This window comes from Lepidochelys kempii, chromosome 5 (genome assembly GCF_965140265.1).
Source record: "Lepidochelys kempii isolate rLepKem1 chromosome 5, rLepKem1.hap2, whole genome shotgun sequence".
NCBI lineage: Eukaryota > Metazoa > Chordata > Testudines > Cheloniidae > Lepidochelys > Lepidochelys kempii.
The window spans coordinates 8,390,184-8,410,023 of record NC_133260.1 but is presented as its reverse complement, the minus strand read 5'-3'; the positions used below and the strand labels follow the sequence as shown (position 1 = coordinate 8,410,023).

Sequence of the window (19,840 nt, the reverse complement as noted above, 5' to 3'; positions counted from 1 at the left end):
AAACACAAAAGCTGGTTTCCAAAGCTACCGCTGAATTCTGTGGCATGCCAGGACCGAATTCGCTTGTAGAAATAGCTCAGAAAGGTGGTTAGAGACAGTTTTCAGTACTTTATTTGTCCCCAATTATCCACTCTTGCCTATTAGGATGAATGGAACATCATGGCATTGTTTAGCACAGGCTTTATATTTGCTAATAACACTATTGTTTATTGCTTCAAACATCTTGTATTCAGTCAATGCCACTTCAGTTATTCCTTTCTGCTAATCCCCACAAGCTTTGAGTCCCACTTCTTTCAGAATCGAACTGCACACATCAGAGGTAATGAACTTCCCCCACAGCTTTTAAAATCATCTACTCTAGTTTGGATTGAATGTGCTGATGCTACACTAATAATTTCTACTTATAAGTGGTCATGAACCAAGCCCTTGGATTCAAGCATCCCCAGAACTTTACAGTCATTTGCATCAGGCTCTGGATGTGAACTTCAAAGCTGCCTTCTATTTCTGTAACAGGCAAAACCCAAAATCCTGGATTTGACCAACAGTGCTACTTGGGGCCCAGATGTGAATGTAGTAGCTTAGACTCATCCCTACAGAAAGGGCCAACCACCATTCCTGTTCTTCTGCAGGTAGTTCCACTGGGCTTGATTCTATATCCTTGCCTACGTTTTACACGAGTATAACTCCACCAATCTCAGTGGAGTTAGTCCTGATGCACGGGGGGGGGGGGGGGGGGGGAAATGAGGGCCGATTCTGTCCCAGTGAGCTGTGAGAGTATAAGTAGGTTTTGACCCAACCTAGGTCTGACCCTGCAGCCCTTACTTGTAAGCAATCCCACCCAAGTCCAGGTGAAAGAAATATTTATATCAGTAAAGATTTATGCAATTGGGCCTTGAGTTAGTGAAAACCTAATCCTTCAGCCAATTTGGGGCTACTCCTATCAGCAGGGATCTAACTGGACAAATAAAGGTAATGCCCCCCAAATAAGCTCCAAGCATGAGAGACACCACTCACAGTAGATTATGCAGCAACTCAATATATGACCACATATACATTCTGTGATCCTTGGACTCAGCTTCCCGCAGCGAGGTCTGAATACACCCATTGATTCTGCTGGGTCTTGGCTTCCCCTCCATGAGGCTCTTTATTTCCCACTGGGCTTCTTGAGCTTAGCTGCTCCTTGAAGGGGCTCAGATGCCTTGCTGGGTCCCAAAAGGCTCTGAGGGCTTGGGTCCTTCTTGATTAGGAGTAGAAAAAGGCGGCAGTGCTCTCCCAAATCCACCTGCTGGTGCACTGCAATGAGGTGTCACTCACAGCACATAATTCAGATCTTTATAATGTGATCCTCCCTCTCTTTTCTTAAGTGCTCTGATGAGCAGTGAGTTAACAACGCTGACATGTAAAGTACTGTCTTTGGGCATTGAAGTGGCCCCTGTTGCAGGGAATGGAGATGATGACACCTCACTCAACCACTTGGACAGAGAGCTGGGCAGCTAACACATTTCCTATCCCATGAACATTTCTGAGATCAACACATTTTCCCATCCGGAATCACCACTAAAGTAAAAAAAAAAAATTCATTACTAAAAATCCCTCCTCCACCCCGAAAAAATGGGTTCAGTTAAAAACATTTCATTTGAATAATTCTGACATGTTTTGTTTCAATTTCCCCTAGTATTTTTTCTTTTAATATTTTTACTATAATTAGCTTAAATTGTTAAGTGAAAAGTGATTTTGAACAGGAAAACATGGTTTGGTTTTTTTGCCGTGAAAATGTTAAAATGAAATGTTTTGACTATTTTGAAACTTTCCCCCCCTTTCTTTTCTGAGTTGAAAAATGAGTCAAAATGAACCCTTTTCCTGCAACCAGTTTCAGTTTTGGTAATATGGCCATTTGTAATTGAAAACGTTTTCTCGGAAAATTCCCAATCAGCTCCATTTGGCCAGTTCTGCAAATGTAAGTAGACATTGCTGTGTCAGTTAAACTGGGGTCACATGTTAAAATGAAATCTTAGCCCTGGTCTACAGTACAAGTTTAGGTTGAATTAGCAGCATTAGGTCAATTTAACCCTGCACCTGTCCACACAACCAAGCCTGTTTTGTCGACTTAAAGGGCTCTTAAACTCGATTTTTGTACTCCTCCCCAGCGAGGGGTTTAATGCTAAAATCAACCTCGCTGGGTCAAATTTGGGGTAGTGTGGACTCAATTTGATGGTACTGGCCTCCATACGCTATCCCAGAGTGCTCCATTGTGGCCGCTCTGGACAGCACTCTCAACTCAGATGCACTGGCCATGTAGACAGGAAAAGCCCCGGGAACTTTTGAATTTCATTTCCTGTTTGGCCAGCCTGGCGAGCTGGTGACCAGGCAGAGCTCATCAGCACAGGTGACCATGCAGTCCCAGAATCACAAAAGAGCATGGAATAAATGGGAGGTACTGGAATTGATCGCTGTATGGGGAGAAGAATCCATGCAGGCAGAACTCCATTCCAAAAGATGAAATGCCTATATATATGCCAAAATCTCAAAGGGCATGATGGACAGAGGCTACAACAAGGACACACAGCAGTGCCGTGTGAAAATTAAGAAGCTCAGGCAAGCCTATCAAAAAACAAAGGCGGGAAATGGTCACTCTGGGTCAGAGCCCCATACATGCCATTTCTATGATGAGCTGCATGCAATTCTAGGGGGGACTCTACCACTACTTCACCACTGTCCATGGACATCTGCAAGGGGGGAGTCTCACACAACAGGGATGAGGATTTTGTGGATGAGGAAGATGAGGAAGAGGAGGAGGTTGAGGATAGCGCACAGCAGGCAAGCAGAGAATCCCTTCTCCTTGGCAGCCAGGAACTGTTCATCACCCTGGAGCCAATACCCTCCCAACCCCCCAAGGCAGGCTCCTGGACCATGGAGCCGGAGAAGGCACCTCTGGTGAGTGTACCTTTGTAAATATAATACAAGATTTAAAAGCAAGTGTGTTTAATGATTAATTTTCCCTGAAGACTTGGGATGCATGCATGGCCAGTATAGCCACTGGAAAAGTCTGTTAACATGTCTGGGGATGGAACGGAAATCCTCCAGGGACATCTCCATGAAGCTCTCCTGGAGGTACTCTAAAAGACTTTGCAGAAGGTTTCTTGGGAGGGCAGCCTTATTCCGCCCTCCATGGTAGGACACTTTACCATGCCAAGCCAGTAGCAAGTAACCTGGAATCATTGCAGAACAAAGTATTGCAGCGAATGGGCCCAGGCTTTGGTGCCATTCAAGCAACACCCATTCTTTATCTCTCTGTGTTAACCTCAGAAGAGTGATATCATTCATGGTCACCTGGTTGAAATACAGGAAATTTGTTTAAAGGGACATTCAGAGGTGCCCGTTCCTGCTGGGCTGTTTGCCTTTGGCTGAAAAGAAATCATCCCTTCTGTGAACCACGCGGTGGGGGGAGGCCCGTTCATGCTGAGCTGTTCATGTTTGGCTGACATGGATCTTTCCTGATACTAGCCATGTGGTGGGGTGGGGTGAAGCGATCATCCCAGAGAATTGGGTGGGGGGGGATTGGGTTGTGCTGCACATTCACCCTAAAACTGCAGCCCCCTAAAGCCCAACCCAATGGGCTTTGCTTTGTATGGGAAAGGAGGGTGCTGCTCTTTGAAATCATTCCCACATGTTATGAAGGTTGAAGAAGAAACCCTTTGCCTTACTATGGCTGCCCTCAAGCCAAATTCTGTTGCCCAGCCGAGTGTGTGTGATGTCAAACACTAAACCGGCAAGCACTCAATATAAGAGGCAAGATGCGACCTTGTACCCAAAAGCACATGTGCTATGTAATGTGAATCACTTGATTCAGTAAAAAGAACAGGAATACTTATGGCACCTTAGGGACTAACGCATTTATTTGCACATAAGCTTTCGTGGGCTACAGCCCACTTCATCAGATGCATAGAATGGGACATATAGTAAGAAGATATATAAGGTGGAGTAAGAGGCTAATTAATTAAGATGAGCTATTATGAGCATGAGAAAAACCTTTCGTAGTGATAATCAAGATGGCCCCTTTAGACAGTTGACAAGATGGTGTGAGGATACTTAACATGGAGAAATAGATTCAATATGTGTAATGACCCAACCACTCCCAGTCTCTATTCAAAGCCAAGTTAATGGTATCTAGTTTGCATATTAATTCAAGCTGAGCAGTTTCTCATTGGAGTCTGTTTTTGAAGCTTTTCTATTGCAAAATTGCCACTTTTAAATCTGTTACTGAGTGGCCAGAGAGGTTGAAGTGTTCTCCTACTGGTTTTTGAACGTTATGATTCCTGATGTCAGATTTGTGTCCATTTATTCTTTTGCGTAGAAACTGTCTGGTTTGGCCAATGTACATGGCAGAGGTGCATTGCTGGCACATGATAGCATATATCACATTGGTGGATGTGCAGGTGAACGAGCCCCTGACGGCATGGCTAATGTGATTAGGTCCTATGATGGTGTCACTTGAATAAATATGTGGACAGGGTTGGCATCGGGCTTTGTTGCAAGGATAGGTTCCTGGGTTAGTGTTTTTGTTGTGTGGTTGCTGGAGAGTATTTGCTTCAGGTTGGGGGGCTTTTGTAAGCGAGGACTGGTCTGTCTCCCAAGATCTGTGAGAGTGATGGATCATTTTTCAGGATAGGTTGTAGATCTTTGATGATGCACTGGAGAGGTTTTAGTTGGGGGCTGAAGGTGTTGGCTTGTGGCGTTCTGTTATTTTCTTTGTTGGACCTGTCCTGTAGTAGGTGACTTCTGGGTACTCTTCTGGCTCTGTCAATCTGTTTTTTTTTTCACTTCAGCAGGTGGGTATTGTAGTTTTAAGAATGCTTAATAGAGATCTTGAAGGTGTTTGTCTCTGTCTCAGGGGTTGGAGCAAATGCGGTTGTATCTTAGAGCTTGGCTGTAGACAATGGATCGTGTGGTGTGGTCTGGATGGAAGCTGGAGGCATGTAGGAAAGTATAGTGGTCAGTAGGTTTCCGGTATAGGGTGGTGCTTATGTGACCATCGCTTATTAGCACTGCAGTGTCCAGGAAATGGACCTCTTGTGTGGACTGGTCCAGGCTGAGGTTGATGGTGGGATAGAAATTGTTGAAGTCATGGTGGAATTCCTCAAGGGCTTCTTTTCCATGGGTCCAGAGAATGAAGATGTCATCAATGTAGCATAAGTAGAGTAGGGGCGTTAGGGGACGAGAGCTGAGGAAGCGTTGTTCTAAGTCAGCCATAAAAATGTTGGCATAATGTGGGACCATGCTGGTACCCATGGTAGTGCCGCTGACTTGAAGGTATATATTGTCCCCAAATATGAAATAATTGTGGGTGAGGACAAAGTCACAAATGTCAGTCACCAGGTTTGCCGTGACATTATCGGGGATACTGTTCCTGATGGCTTGTAGTCCATCTTTGTGTACAATGTTGGTGTAGAGGGTTTCTACATCCATAGCAGCCAGGATGGTGTTTTCTGGAAGATCAGAGATGTATTGTAGTTTCCTCAGGAAGTCAGTGGTGTCTTGAAGATAGTTGGGCATCCTGGTAGTGTAGGGCCTGAGGAGAGAGTCCACATAACCAGACAATCCTGCTGTTAGGGTGCCAATGCCTGAGATGATGAGGCGTCCAGGATATCCAGGTTTATAGATCTTGGGTAGCAAATAGAATATCCCTGGTTGGGGTTCTAGGCATGTGTCTGCACAGATCTGTTCCTGTGCTTTTTCAGGGAGTTTCTTGAGCAGATGGTGTAGTTTCTTTTGGTAATCCTCAGTGGGATCAGAAGAAAATGGCCTGTAGAATGTGGAGTTAGAGAACTGCTTAGCAGCCTCTTCTTCATACTCCAACTTATTCATGATGACAACAGCATCTCCTTTACCAGCCTTTTTGATTTTGATGTCAGAGTTGTTCCTGAGGCTGTTGATGGCATTGTGTTCAGCACGGCTGAGGTTACGGGGCAAGTGATGCTGCTTTTCCACAATTGATTGGTTCAGTGTGAAATAGTCTTCCCTTCATTCTCTAAAATGTATCGTTTTAAATACTACTCTCCCTTTTTTTCCTCCCACAGCTGCAAATGTTTCTACACTCCCACTATCATCTCCATCCCAGAGGCTAGTGCAGATTAGAAGGCAAAAAAAACCTCACTCGTGATGACATGTTCTCAGAGCTCATGCAGTCCTCCAGCACTGAAAGAGCTCAGCAGAATGCATGGACGCAAACAATGGCAGAGTCCAGGAAAGCATTAAATGAATGCGATGAGAGGAGGGAGGAGCATGATGAGAGGAGGCACAATGCAATGCTGAGGCTCATGGGGGAGCAAACTGACATGCTCAGGTGTCTGGTGGAGCTGCAGGAAAGGCAGCAGGAGCACAGACCGCCGCTGCAGCCCTTGTATAACTGCCTGCCCTCCTCCCCAAGTTCCATATCCTCCTCACCCAGATGCCCAAGAATGTGGTGTGGGGGGTGGGGCGGGAAGCCTATGGGAACCTAGCCGCTCCACCCCAGAGGATTGCCCAAGCAACAGAAGGCTGGCATTCTATAAGTTTTGAACTGTAGTGTGGCCTTGTCCTTCCCTCCTCCTCTCATCAACCGTCCCCTCCCCGTGCTTCCCTCCTAACCCACCCCTCCTGGGCTACTTTGTGAGTTTTCCCCCTATTTGTGTGATGAATTAATAAAAATTGCATGATTTTGAAACAATAATGACTTTATTGCCTCTGTAAGCAGTGATCAAATGGGGGAGGTCGGTTGGCTCACAGGGAAGTAGAGTCAACTAAGGGGGCACTTTTTCATCAAGAAGAAACAAACAGAACTGTTGCACCGTAGCCTGGCCAGTCATGAAACTGGTTTTAAAAGTTTCTCTGATGTGCAGGGCACTCAGCTGTGCTTTTCTAATCGCCCTGGTGTCTGGATGCGCATAATCGGCCACCAGGCAATTTGCCTCAACCTCCCACCCCACCATAAACGTCTCCCTCTTACTCTCATAGAGATTGTGGAGCACACAGCAAGCAGCAATAACAATGGGAATATTGCTTTCGCTGAGGTCTAACCTAGTCAGTAAACTGCGCCAGCGAGTTTTTAAACATCCAAATGCACGTTCTACCACCATTCTGCACTTGCTCAGCCTATAGTTGCACTGCTCCTTAGTACTGTACAGGCTGCCCGTGTACGGCTTCATGATCCATGGCATTAGGGAGTAGGCTGGGTCCCCAAGGATAACTATAGGCATTTCAACATCCCCAATGGTAATTTTCTGGTCTGGGAAGTAAATTCCTTCCTGCAGTTGTTCAAACAGACCAGAGTTCCCGAAGATGCAAGCATCATGCACCTCTCCCGGCCATCCCATGTTGATGTCAGTGAAACATCTCTTGTGATCCACCAGCGCTTGCAGCACCAATGAAAAGTACCCCGTGCGGTTTACGTACTGGCTGCCAAGGTGGTCCGGTGCCAAGATAGAGCTATGTTTTCCGTCTATCACCTCACCACAGTTAGGGAACCCCTTTGCAGCAAAGCCATCCACTATGACCTCCACTTTTCCCAGAGTCACTACCCTTGTTAGCAGCAGCTCCGTGACTGCACTGGCTACTTGGATCGCAGCAGCCCCCACACTAGATTTACCCACTCCAAATTGTTTCCCGACTGACCAGTACCTGTCTGGCATTGCAAGCATTCAGAGGGTTATTGCCACTTGCTTCTCATCTGTGAGGGCAGCTCTCATCTTGGTATTGTTGCGCTTCAGGGCAGGGGAAAGCAAGTCACAAAGTTCCATGAAAGTGCCCTTATGCATGCTAAAGTTTGGCAGCCACTGGGAATCATCCCAGACCTGCAACACTATGCGGTCCCACCAGTCTGTGCTTGTTTCCTGGGCCCAGAATCGGCGTTGCACGGCAGGAACCTGCCCCATTACCACCATGATGTCCAAATTGCCAGAGCCCGTGCTATGAGAGAAGTCTGTGTCCATGTCCTCATCACTATCATGATCCTGCTGTTGTCACCTCCTTGCCTGCTTTTTCAGGTTCTGCACACACTGCAGGATAACGCGCAAGGTGTTTGCAATGCTCGCAACAGCAGCGGTGAGCTGAGCGGGCTCCATGCTTACTGTGGTATGGCATCTGCGGGAGAGCAGAGTTGCAGCGGAAGCGGTGGATGACAATGGATGCCATGAGAATAGATATTCATATGGAACGACAGGAGGACCTGTGAGGTGGATTCATGGCACCAAGAGAACAGAGTTGCAGCGGAAGCAGTGGATGACGATGGTTAGCAGTCCTATTGCACCATCTTCTGACAGCAGCACCCAGGACACAACAGCAGCAGTGACGGTGAGCTGAGCTGAACAGGCTCCATGCTTGCCGTGGTATGGCGTCTGCATGGAAAAATGGTGCAAAACAATTGTCTGACATTGCTTTCACAGAGGGAGGGGCAACTGACAACATATACCCAAAACCACCCGTGACAATGTTTTTGACCCATCAGGCATTGGGAGCTTAACCCAGAATTCCAATGAGTGGCAGAGACTGCGGGAACTGTGGGATAGCTACCCACAGTGCACCTCTCCGTAAGTCGATGCAAGCCACGGTAGTGAGGATGCACCCCGCCGACTTAATGCGCTTAGTGGGGACATATGCAATGGATTGTATTAAATCAATTTCTAAAAAAATGACTTTTATAAAATTGACCTAATTTCGTAGTGTAGACCTACCCCTAGATTCTCTTGTATATGAACGTATCATATTAGAGGTGCCATTACCCTGCACTGCCACATACCAGTAAAGAATGGCCATTAATTAACTTCTGCTAGTACAGTTCATAAATATTTTATTCATCAACCCACCACACAGGTATCATGTCAGGCTTTTTGTAAATATTGGGCTGGGTACATTGTTTCAATTGTATTCATCATGGTATAAAAAAAAATCACAGATAGTAAATTCATAAGGAGAGGTCTGGGACCACTCAGTCCAACCCCTAGCATCTAGTTAGTCAGATTCTACCACTCATTCATTAAAAATATCCCTGAATATGCAGTTTGACCAAGTATAAAACATACTAAATATATGGAGTTTTGTAATGAAATCGGCAGTTACTAATAGCTTATAATAGAGAAGAATGGCCCATAGAAACCAACCCATCCAGTTTCCCAGAATAATCCCCTGCCTTTTTGTTATTGACCTTTTAACTCCTGAGAAGATGTCAATAGACCTGGTTGGAAACTGACATTTCTGTTCCAGAGGAAATTCCAACATTTTGAAGTTTCTTTTTGTTCTGTGTCAGAAAGAAAATCTAAAATTACCTGTGAAATGAAAATTCTGAAAAATTTTGATTCAGGACTGTCAAGGTTCCTTCCCCACTCTGAACTCTAGGGTACAGATGTGGGGACCTGCATGAAAACCTCCTAAGCTTATTTTTACTAGCTTAGGTTAAAAATTCCCCAAGGTACAAACTATTTCTCTTTTTCCCTCGGATTTTATTGCTGCCACCACCAAGCATCTAATAGATATATAACCGGGAAAGAGCCCTCTTGGAAACGTCTTTACCCCCAAAATGCTCCCCAAACCCTACACCCCCTTTCCCGGGGAAGGCTTGATAAAAATCCTCACCAATTTGCATAGGTGAACACAGACCCAAACCTTGGATCTTAAGAACAATGAAAAAGCAATCAGGTTCTTAAAAGAAGAATTTTAATTAAAGAAAAAGTAAAAAGAATCACCTCTGTAAAATCAGGATGGTAAATACCTTACAGGGTAATCAGATTCAAAACATAGAGAATCCCTCTAGGCAAAACCTTACGTTACAAAAAGACACAAAAGCAGGAATATACATTCTATTCAGCACAGCTTATTTTCTCAGCCATTTAAAGAAAACAGAATCTAACACATATCTAGCTAGATTACTTACTAAGTTCTAAGACTCCATTCCTGTTCTGTCCCCAGCAAAAGCATCACACAGACAGAGAGAGCCTTTGTTTCTCCCCCCTCCAGGTTTTGAAAATATCTTGTCTCCTCATTGGTAATTTTGGTCAGGTGCCAGCGAAGTTATCCTAGCTTCTTAACCCTTTACAGGTGAAAGGAGGGATTTTAAAGGTGTTTACCCTTCCCTTTATATTTATGACAGGGACCATTAAAATATTTTCTTTTGATTATGTCAAATCACTTCATTTTAAAACATGTATTTCAGCTGTATTTCTTCAATATATTTTGCTTTGACCTTTATATTATATTGCATATGATGTCAATTATATTTGTACATAACATTAAAATATTTTAATATAGAAGTTTAAATGAAATTAACCAAAAATAAAATTGAAACAAAATGTTTTTGTCTTATTGAAGTGAAATGTTTCAACATCAAAATAAAGCAGGAAAGTTAGAATGATTTTGCATAGACTTTTTTCCCATGGGAAATTTTGACAAAATCAACATGTTCCCGTGAAACATTTCAATATCAACAAAATTGAATTTTTGATGGAAAACTTTCAGCCAGCTGTAGTTGCCAGTGGTGACCTTCAATTGGGCCAAATTTTGCCACTCCTCTGTGGTCAAGTTTTCCATTAATCCATTCACAAGAATTGACTTTTGAGCTATTTTATCCTGTGTTATAGTCACATTCCTTTTCAGTAAAAGACCAAAAAATGTGCTTCATTAATAAATGATTGAATTGGTAGAGCATTGGACACTTGTTGCTGTTACATGCTCAAAGGAAGGAAGGAAGGAAGGAAGGAAGGAAGGAAGGAAGGAAGGAAGGAAGGAAGGAAGGAAGGAACGGGAGAAATACGCAGAGACACTTCAGAAGCTGAACAGAACTCCAGTGCAATAAGACTGACAGATACTGACAATCACTTCTCTTGGTGTTCCTTCTTAAAATGGATTTCCCTGAACTCCTTTAGACTGTATTCCCCTGACTGTCCAACTCTATATCCCATCAAGAGGTAAAGATCACCTGTCATGCTGAAAGGCCCAACAGTTCCCACATTCCTGTGCCATCCATTGTATCTCACTTCTTCCAGCTTCCTCCAGGGCAGTTTTCCTGCCCTCCCCTCCATGCTCCCACAGTGGTGCAGGTAGTCTGCCACAATGAGCTTGACTCCTAAAAACGGTCTGTCCCTTTGGACAAAACACGGAGGTTAGCATTATTTAAACAGGCTTCCAGGAAGTGAATATCACTGAACTCTACAAAAAACAACACCAATACTGGAATTGTGGCTCATTCTTTCACAGCCTTTCATTGCATTTTGGCACTGAAGACTTTAACTCATATTGGGTTAATAAGTAGGTCCGCTTCACCCTTAGCATTAGAAGCCAAAGAACAGGAACCAAGAAATATTAGTTATTTTCTCTCTTTTCCCTATGCTGTTCCCTTCTCCCTGTCAGCTCAACATTTTCCCTCCACCCAGCTGCAAAAAAATCCCAAACCTTCCCTCATTTTTCTAATCCCATAGAGCACTCCTGAATCTCTGAATATGACAATTCAAATACCTAGTTGGTGAAAAAGTCTTGTACTTCCTGGCCACCTTCCTTCCTTTTTGGCCATAAACAGCAACCAAAAAGTTGAGGAGGAAATTCAGCAAGGAAAATGGCCATGGAACAACTTCCTATTCTTTGTTGATACTGTGGAATTATCCTTGCACTGATCACAATATACCTGCTTAATGAGGACTGCACTTAGTGAGAGGACAGGTGTTCTTGTGTTAAGACCCTAGTCTAAGAGTCAGGGTTTAGGGCTCAATCCCTAACTCTACCACAGAGTTCCTGTCTGACCATTCTCTCTTTATCTCAGTTTCCATCTGTCAAACTGGGATAATAATGCTTCCTTTTCTCTGCTACTCTTTGTCTGTCTTGTCTAGATAGAGTGTAATTTCTTTGGGGCAGGAACTGACTGCTTCTGTATGTACAGAACCTAGCACAATGGGATCCCAATCTTGGTTGGGATCTCTAGGAACTACTACTTATTACTATTAATAATATAATCCTTAAAAATTATACTGTTGGAATAGCTGTCAAATATTTAGAGACCATAGTCCAGTCCGGCACTGAACAAAATGTGCAAGAGAAGACCAGTATCATTAAATGTTTTTCCTATTAAATATGCCAACATAAGTAAGCAAGTCTTATGGAGGTGTCGCACATACACTGAATGCTTTGGGCTTGCACATCTGGGGCTAAATTCTGCTCTCAGTAATACCCAGGCATGCCTATTGGCTTTGTTTCTTAATTCACTATTTCTAATGATTCCGAGTAGTTTCTCTGCTTCCCTTTAATTTGCTCACTTTCCAACATGTACTATATACATCTCCAGATCCTGGCATCATATTACGGATAAAGAATTATTTGTTATTTTTAACTCAATTCAGCTATGATTTAATTTATATTAAAAAGCACATGGCTTATATTTTCTTGTTAATTGAATGCAGAAGCCCTATAGAAAATAACATCATCCTGATAACAGAGTTTATTTACCAAGTTTACCATGAAATACTGAGGGGTTTTTTGTTTGTTTGTTTTTGGGTTTTTTTATAATTACTAATGTAACTCCATTTATCTGCATGGTAATTCTTAGCAATGCTAAGTTCTATTGGCCATTTGTAAGTTGATACAATTATATAGTACAAACAGATGTTAAATTAGTTTATAAAAACACCTAGGAACAACTGGAGCAGCAGATTGCTTGTAAGTAATAGGCAAGATTATAAAATTCAGATCACAACAAAATGCACTAGTATTATGCACTGGCACAAAGGGAAAAAAACAACACCTCTATATTCCATGAACAAGAAAGAAAATGGATCAAATTAAGATAATGCCAAAATAAATGGACTCAATATTATGTTAATAATAAAGAACTTTACTAGCTCTGTTATCCCACCAAGGGATTTTAATGCATCTTCTACCTATATTGGTAATGTTGCCTGCAAAGTGTTACTTTGAATGTCTTACTAACAGTCTCTAAATGCAAAATATATGCAGCATATTCCAAAATGGATCTATGCTATGGAAAGATTGCATCTCCATTACCTTAAAGTATGGTAAACTTAAATTCAGTTACATTCAAACTACAAATTTTCATATACAAGGAAATTTTATTCAGTAAAATAGAGAGGTTCTATTATAATGGAAGCACTGAAATAACCTTAACTACAACAGCTAAAGTGACATTTCTACAATGAAGTAGAATTCTCTGCAGCTTTGCTAATCTCTAGAGACATGATTCTAAAACAAAAACTAGAAAATACGCCAGAAACAGGCTGATGTTGTTCTCTCCCCGCCCCCATAGGACATGTTGCCAATCCAAATTAGGTAAAATAAGACTTGAAATTAGCTCAGTTTCTATCAACAGCCTAGTAGAAAGAGGGGGGGTGGGGGTAGGAAATGTGATTAAGAACCTGAAAGGTACTACAGATTGAAAAGAAAGAACGGACCACTGGACAAGTGATAGGTATGCTGGGTTGAAATGGGTTTGGTTATTGAGCAAGTTAGAATGTCAGGGGAGAAACTGGGAAATCTAGATTTATTTTTTAGCTATTTCAAAATATACTCAATTGATTATAAACAGACTCTTACTGCTGCCTTGTAAAATCATTTATTGTGGCTTCTTCAAAAACCCTGCGATTCAAGGAGTCTTTTATACATTGTGACTAGCATTACAATGACTGACGCAACACAATGAGTAAAAAAATAAAGTTCTCTTTTTCCCCTCGGTACCCCACCTCTCTGTCTCTCTAGCAGATCAATATGCTTGAAGAAAATGTCACAGACTTCTTTGAAGGTAATAGGTTTAGATCACCATTACATTTTCTATTCAATGAACTGAATCTGTTCGGTCCATTTCTGCTGGAAAATTCACCTGTTTGAAAAGATTCATTTTCTTCAGTGCAGTCGAACACAGCAGCCGAGCAGCGATGCCTGCAGTATACCTGTGGTTCATGAGGTTTCCTTCCATTGCATTTCTAACCTGGCAAATAAATAAATAAATGAAAAGCAGAAAGGGGAAAAAGGGAAGATGCAGCCAACTAATTGAAATACACGGTCAAAGTTAAAAAAAAGCAAGGGTGGTTGGCGTATATAGCTCTATTGCGATATTGGTAGAAAAGCTAAATGTGGTCTGGAGTGAGCCTCATGCCCATAACTCATAATAATAATAATAATGCATTTGAATACTATTTAAATTCAGATGGCTAGAATGACACTTGGACCACAAGTCCATGCCATGGAGTAAGAGGAAGTAAGAAATTCCCTTATACATCAGTGTGGGCTACTCAGACCTTTGTTCCAGGCATGCAGGAGTAAGTGGGTACTATAATGCCAGCTTTCTCCCTTACCAGATCAAATAGGAAGGGAATGGAGAGAAAAAGGCAGGGAACAAATGCATAGATTTTAAGGACAGAAGGGACCATTAGATCATCCACTCTGATCTCCTATGTAACACAGGCCCGAGGATTTCACCCAGTTATCCCTGAAATGAGCCCAGTAACCTGTGTTTAATTCAAGCATACTTTCCAGAAAGGCACCCAGTCTTGATCTGAAGACATCCAGAGATGGAGAAGCTACCACATCCATTGGTAGTTCGTTCCAATGGTTAATCCCTCTCACTGTTAAAAAAAAGGGGCTTATTTCTAATTTGAATTTGTCTAGCTTCAGCTTCCAGCTGTTGATTCTTGCTTTGTATTTATCCACTGAATGAATTAAGCATCCATTTGTAACCAGTATTTTCTCTGAGTGACAGTATTTATATAATATAATCAAGTCACCTCCTAATCTTCTTTGTAAGGAGCTAAACAGATTCTGAGTGCCATAGCATTGGTCCATCACCTTCACTCTCTGGCCAGTGCAGATGCGTTGTCACAGGGATATAATAATTGCTTCAGTTTAAGTTGATTTTTTAAAAAAAATATATCAATTTCCATGATTTTTTTTAACAAAAAACTGAAAACTTTCAAAATAAAAAAAATCCATTTTGAGGAAAACACAATTTTGTCATTTCATCTCATGCTATTTGGTATTTTTCTTAAACTTCCAGCTCCTGAGATCTTCTGATTACATGTGAATCCAATATTCATTTTTAAGAAAAGTACATTTCTAGTCATTGTGGTTGCAGAGAAAAGCATGAAATTATGACCTATGTTTAACTGTGGGTAGGCCCACCCAATTAGCATCCAGGCCCACACAAATCTGTCAGCCCATGTCCTCACCCCCTGCCATCCCCACCAGTTTGCTGCACGGTTGCCAGGAGGGTGCTCATTCTCCCCGCCCCCCCCCAGAGCCCAGTCTCCGTCTCACACAGAGCCAGGGAGAGGGGTGCTGCTCAGTCTCCATTGCACAGTGGCAGGGAAGCTCTGACGTAGACAGGTCTGATGCATCTCCCCCTGTACCAGGCAACAGTGCCTCTTCAGTGGGTGGTGCTGGACAGCTCTGGCTGGTGCCCAGGGCAGGAGGAAAGGCCAGTCCAGGCCCAGCCCTATCTGAAGTAGGTGGGATGGTGTGGGGAGCCATGAGGAGTGACACACACAGCATCTCCACCACCAGGGTTAGAGTGCCTCAGGGTCGCCCTCGCCAGGAAAGGGCAGGGGGGCCTCGGGACTGGTTACCCACCTGAGAAGCTCTGAAGTGCTGTGATATCAGATCTTTAGTCATTGCCTGTCCACTGAAAGTTGGGGCCCACCCAAATTTCCATTCCTAGTTACACCACTGAAGAGACCTCCCCACAGGCTCAAGAATCAAAAGGCAAATAAAGGAACCCAACATTTACTACTTTTTATTTCAATCTCATTAGTTTTAAGGACATCTCATAATTTTGGAGCCTGACTCATATTTTTTTAAATTATTGGAGTTGGCAATAATGTAAACATACATTCCAGCCTAGAAAATTCTACTTCTTTTCTAGTCCTGTTCTTATACCACTCTGACCAAAATGTTATTAGAGTGCCTGACTCACTGCAGGCTTTGGAAAACAAAAGCAATTTTGATTCTTGAATATAACTTAAGTATGCTGGGTGAAGGATCAGTAAAAGTTCAGAGTTAGATGTGTTGGGTACACTCAATGCCTTAAATGATTTAGCAGTGCAAAGAGAATTCTGATGCTAATGAGGGCTAAAAATTGGAATCACAAGTTTACAGAGTACACCAAAGTGAACAAAATTGTCAGCATAACATTTAAATTACTTTTTTGATAAGCTTGGCTATTTACAAATCATCAGACAATTACATCTTCCAAAAACTATTTAACATCAATTCACTCTGCCTTTTCAACGGCGCACTTGACTAATTCCAAATAAATTGAAAAAAATTACCTTGCAGATTGCAAGAAACTGACCAAAAACAATTGCTACAGTTTTAAATTGCATATGTTAAGTTTACTCTGCATAATAGTTTCCCTTTGCATTGTCCTAACTTTAACCCCTTGGTGGAAAGACAGAAACAAATTATGTCAATTAGTTTGATATTCTCATATTACTGTTGACATCTCAGGATGATCTATTTATTTTACCTAATAAACAAAAGCAATGACTTAGTAAAATATTGTATCTCAGGCCAACAGTCACCTGGTTGCCAACAGTCACCTGGTAGTCACCGCTACACCTTTGTAATTGCCAGTATTTCTAAAGCAGCCAGAGTCTCTGATAGCGATTGGGGATCCATTGTACACACATGGCTAGAGACAGTCCATGCCCTAAAGAGCTTCCAATTTAAATAGACAAAGGGTGGGAAGGGAACAGAGGAACAAAGAGATGAAGACGAAGTTCCTCAAGATATTTAGTTATCTTACTCCTATTGAAATAAATGGGAGTTACAAGGCTAAATACCTTTGAGAATCTGGACTGAAGTGATTTGTCTCTGATCATAGACTAGGTCAGTGGCTAGGAAGAGAACCCCATTAGACCACACTGTCTTTGTCTCTTTGCCAGTTTGATTGAAGCAAATGGGGATCCATAGAGGTGCAAGGGCCACCCACGCAAATCAGCTTGCAGGCAAAATTTTTAGGATCAACAGCTGACAGAAGCAGCAGTAGGAAAAGAGCATAAATATAGATGCCTTTAAATGGTATTTATAGGAGAAAATCATTCAGTGCAGCTATTCTTTGGCTGTATAATACTATTCCACAAAGAAGGCTTGGCACAGATTAAGAGGCTTGGCACAGATTTACAGTCTCTGGCTTTTGGAGAAGGAGTAACCCTAATGATTTAGCATTGTAAATAGGTTTCTAGTCTAGGTTTCTAGAGAGGGGAAAAGATTCCACAATTGCTTCAGCTTCCATCAAAGGAATCACATTTTAGGACAGCGATTAAGTAAAGATGTATTAGCAGTCTTTAATCAAAAAACAAAACAAAACAAAAAAATCATCCATTGTAGATATTTTTTTTCTTAGTGCAAAAGTAATTAGTTTGATTTACTACAGCCGCAGTCCACAGATTTACCTGAGTTTCCACTGACTCACCAAAATTGAGGTGGGGGAGGGGAGGAGAGAGAGAGAGAGAGAGAGAGAGAGAGAGAGAGAGAGAGAGAGAGAGAGAGAAAACAAGAGACGGTAGGTGTGTATAAAGGAATTGATGGGCCAAATTCTGACACCCTTGCTCACACAGAGCAGACTCTTAGAATGGGATGTTCAAAGAGGGCATAAAAGGAGTTTGATGCCCAAATACCATTGACATCCAACAGGCTTTGGATGCTTAAACCCCCAAAGCCTTTAATCCCAACCTTACTCCAAGCATAGCTGAAATCAGTGAGACTGCTTCCAGAGCAATGTGAGTAGAAGTATGAGAAATCTTGGCCTTTTGGACTGGAAAAGTGAAGGACACCAAGAAGCATAAATATCACAATGGTGTAAATAAGAAAAATCACAGTAACTCCCCTCCAAAATAACCCCACTTTACCTATTCCCCAGCCTCTGTTTGTGTAAGATACCACAACATAATTGATATAAAGGCCAGGAGGGACCACTCTGACCATCAGTTTAGGTTCCTTTAAGTCTCATTTAGCCCTACTTAGACTCCCTGGGCTCTTTTTTTATCCCAATTCAGGACATGCATAGTTATTTCATAATTAACCAGTAATGAGTAACTGCTCACAGTTAATGAGCAATCATTACGTCTGCTGAAACCAATGGGAGTTACTGATTACAGCTGGTAAAAAAAATGATGAACTTTATTTTGGTTGAAAAAATACCAATTTGTGGAAATGTATTCGTTTCAATGAACATTTTGCCAGGAAGGTTTGTCAGGTCTAGGATGGTATTTGTGGGCAGATGAAAACTCCACAGTAACCTAGTGGTGTGGAAGATGAGGGAGATTCAGACAATGGTCTTGGACCGCTAGGTGGCCTAACCACCAGGCTAGTCTGGGATCTCTCTCCTGTTCTGCATTTGAACAAAAACAATTTCAAAACCTTGACATTTTTCATGAAAGAAAATTGTTGTTTTCCAGCCAGCCCTGGATTCCTGGAACAGGTCCTCTTTCCACCTGCATACTCACACAATAAGTTACATCACTTCTGAATCTGGCACAGCATTTTGCTTGATGCTTATGTTATCTACAGCATAAATGTCTCAGTTGTAGCGTGGGGTCTTTGATAACACCATGTGACACATAGCACTCAGACTCCATAATCATCTCCGAGCCACAGGAGCTTATGACCAAGTCTTAAGCCATCTTTCAAGTTTGAATGCACAAGTAAGCAAAGACACTAATTAAACTTCAATTGCTATTTCATTTTTAATTCAGCTGCAAAGAGCAGGATCTCGTCTTCAGATTTAATTAACAACCTTTCCCTCGTCACCCTCCCACATACGCAACCATCCATATATTAACATGCAGACAAATTCTCCTCTCACTCAACCCCACTGAAATCAAGGTGGAGAATTTGGTCAGCAGTTTACAGAGTGCCAGTGAGAACTCTGTCATAAAAGCATGAACTTCGAGCTGAAACTCCCACCTACTGTTAGAAGATGTGAGAGGACTCCTTGATTTTATTAATAGAAGTCTATCCTGCCCTACTCCTCCTGAAGTGTCTTTCTTATCCACTGACTTATGGCCTGCATATTGGCTCTTTTTAAAATCTCTGGATGCCAGATTGTCCAGTTTTCTCCTAGAGTCTGAAACCAACGTAGAATACTACAGGCAGATTCTCACAGGAAAGATTTCCAAATGCTTGTCAGAGACAATTAGAGAGAAAGAAGAGAAAACTTCCATTATTGACAGCCATGAAACAGGGGTGAGAATGAGGTGTGCAGCAAAGCTGAAAAAATGTTCAACTTTGAGTCAGGAGGGACAGCTCTCCTCTTACTTACCTCGTCTTTGTACAGTGTTACTCATCTATTTTTCATTTTTTCTCTACTTTTCAAAAAGCACGCCCTGGCACAGGCTTGCAGATTACAGCCTGAGAGAGGTGGCAGAAGGCATAGAATAGAATCATAGAATATCAGGGTTGGAAGAGACCTCAGGAGGTCATCTAGTCCAACCCCCTGCTCAAAGCAGGACCAATCCCCAACTAAATCATCCCAGCCAGGGTTGTGTTAAGACTGACCTTAAAAACCTCTAAGGAAGGAGATTCTACCACCTTCCTAAGTAACCCATTCCAGTGCTTCACCACCCTCCTAGTGAAAAAGGTTTTCCTAACATCCAAGCTAAACCTCCCCCACTGCAACTTGAGACCATTACTCCTTGTTCTACCATCTGCTATCACTGAGAACCTAGATCCATCCTCTTTGGAACCCCCTTTCAGGTAGTTGAAAGCAGCTATCAAATCCCGCCCCTCCCCCCCACTCTTCTCTTCTGCAGACTAAATAATCCCAGTTCCCTCAGCCTCTCCTCATAAATCATGTTCTCCAGCACCCTAATCATTTGTT

At 42.4% G+C, this 19,840-nt stretch overlaps 1 long non-coding RNA gene across 1 annotated transcript in view; it reads right to left on the bottom strand.

Annotated features, from left to right (window-relative positions):
* Positions 1-13,660: 13,660 nt before the first annotated feature.
* The window catches only part of LOC140912006 (uncharacterized), a 147,275-nt gene continuing 141,095 nt past the window's right edge, over positions 13,661-19,840 (bottom strand). Inside the window, exon 3 of the long non-coding RNA XR_012159203.1 lies at positions 13,661-13,954. This is a non-coding gene — a long non-coding RNA (uncharacterized lncRNA). The remainder of the gene's footprint in view (positions 13,955-19,840) is intronic.